The sequence below is a fragment of the Pinus tabuliformis genome, chromosome 7, assembly GCF_031772625.1.
Source record: "Pinus tabuliformis cultivar Carrire ecotype Pingquan chromosome 7, CPIR1, whole genome shotgun sequence".
In the NCBI taxonomy this organism is placed as follows: Eukaryota; Viridiplantae; Streptophyta; class Pinopsida; order Pinales; family Pinaceae; genus Pinus; species Pinus tabuliformis.
Window position 1 is genome coordinate 756,515,195 of NC_142293.1, and position 2,229 is coordinate 756,517,423.

Genomic DNA, 2,229 nt, shown 5'->3' on the forward strand with positions numbered 1-2,229 from the left:
TAATATTCCGCTAGTTATACAGTTTATTTATTCTAGCCCAGCAGTTCTGTAGAATCTTGAATTTATTTAATATCTACTATGTAAAGAAGAAAATTACTTTACTGTAGAATCTTGAACTTATTTAACCTCTGTTATGTAAAGAAGAAAATTACTTTACTATAGGATCTTGAATTTATTTAATATCTGCTATGTAAAGAAGAAAATTACTTTACTATAGAATCATGAACTTATGTATATCGACTATATAAAAAGGAAATACATTTACTGCTATCCTAACAATAGAGTTTCAACTCTTATCCATAGCCTATCAAACTGTAAACTACTAGAATGGAAACCAAATCATACTGTCTGTACATGTATACTACTTTAAAAAAAAAAAGGAACTAAACTAGTTTACAATGCATTCTAGATAAGAAAACCCACAACACTATGTGGAAGGACTTTCGTGGTTATCAGGAGCAAAACCAAGTAGCAAACTTATAAACATTTACGCAAAAACTGAGTATACTTCTCTGTTTTCAATATTCATGCCATGCTAATACCATTAACTCCATTAATATCGCATTCACACCAGACCATTCATAGAAATAATTGAAAAGCTCAAATAGTTAACAAACTAAATTTAAGAGAAGCATGAATTCCAGAGCAATTCAAGAATTGAAATAATATATATATATAATCTAAAGTATTTGACTGTGTCCTAAACCTCGACATCTATTCTACCTGTACATATCTTCATATAAACTTCATTAAAAATGTTGTTATAGCCCACTGACTAAGGACCGAGGCTAGGCGGCGGTCCATGACCTTCCAGTATTTATTACAGACACAAAAGGGTTCATAGAACCAAAACGAACAATGAATTTCGTATCCATATTAACAACTACTCGAATAGTTCAGAAATACTCTTTAAACACTGTTGCGAACCCAACAGGTTGCATTAATTCTCTAACCTTCATTACTTCAGTCATGGTGAGGGTTTCACTGTGCCGAAGGCCAACAACTCTTTGACCTCCTTTTGGAGTCGAGCAAGCATCTCGGACAAGTGGACGAAAAATAGAGGTAAGGTAACCAACTTGTGGAAAGATGATAGGTTTGGTTCAGGTTATGCCCCTTGAAAGACTCTTCAACGAGCAACAGGGTCGAACCATACCTGTGTAACCATTCAACTAGTTGGTTTGAACTAGACATCGAGCTGAATAGTGGCAGTGAATGCTCAAACAACAAAAGAACAGGGCAAGGAATTTATTACCTGAGCAAAAGGGCACTGTTGTTCGAACTTTGTATGCCTGGAATAAAAACAACATTTACCATTAATCACAAATCTAAGATGAGTCGTAAACCATGAGGGTGTTCGAACTAAAAAGACCTGACCTCGGCGACAGAAGCTCATTGTTGTTCAGATTTCAGGGTAAGATTCCAAATTACAGACCATACCTGCATCAGCGTTTAGTTAAGCCATGAATGAGAAGGCATTTGCGTTTCCAAACCAAAAAACAGAGTGATTCACTTACCCCCTGTTTCTATATGATTGTTGCCTCCGGAAATCAGCAAAACCCCACTTAGGAAGAGGAAACCCTTCCTTACCCTGCATACTAACAAAACCCCACTTAGGAAGAGGAAACCCTTCCTTACCCTGCATACTAACAAAGTTGTGTCTCCACCTTACACAGTGCGAAAGAAGGCGAAAAACCATAACAACAATTCATTTCGGGGTAAATATCTCTGCCAAGTCTGGATGCTGCATACAAAAACTTACCATTCCATTAATAGCCGAGCAAAGGAGCCATCACCTCTACTGAGGTGCTCAGTGCGGGCAGGTTGCACACATGGACATGGCCTAATTCAGGTTGTCGTGCAAGAAGCCTGTGTGTTATTCAAAACCTGTAACCCGCGCCAAGCTGGGAGTCATTTCACTTTGCCTGGAGTGGGTTAAGGTGACACGTAGGTTAGATGAACAGGGAGGTTAAATAATTTATTATTATTATTATTATGTATTAATTGTTTCGAGGTGTTACAATGGAAATAATGAATTCTGAGATTTTGGTATCAAGTCATATGAGATACAACTGCACACATATTTATACACACTATCGCATTCTTTTTCTTAAAAGAAATAGTTAATGAATCCTTTTTGAATCTTGAATGGTTTATGTTATTAGTTTTAATATGTGAATAGGAATGTCTTTATACATATTAAACATAATGTCCTTGTAGTGCATCATATAA

The 2,229-nt window shown here is 36.2% G+C and overlaps 1 long non-coding RNA gene across 2 annotated transcripts; it reads right to left on the minus strand.

Annotated features, from left to right (window-relative positions):
- Positions 1 to 657: 657 nt before the first annotated feature.
- On the minus strand, positions 658 to 1,888 carry LOC149249730 (uncharacterized). 2 transcript variants are annotated; one of them, XR_016265895.1, is made up of 5 exons: positions 1,760 to 1,869; positions 1,515 to 1,588; positions 1,375 to 1,437; positions 1,253 to 1,289; positions 658 to 1,153 (listed from the first exon to the last, which is right to left on the minus strand). It is a non-coding gene; the product is annotated as an uncharacterized LOC149249730 (long non-coding RNA). The 2 variants fall into 2 exon arrangements; XR_016265894.1 differs by having other exon boundaries at positions 1,515 to 1,888.
- Positions 1,889 to 2,229: the final 341 nt, after the last annotated feature.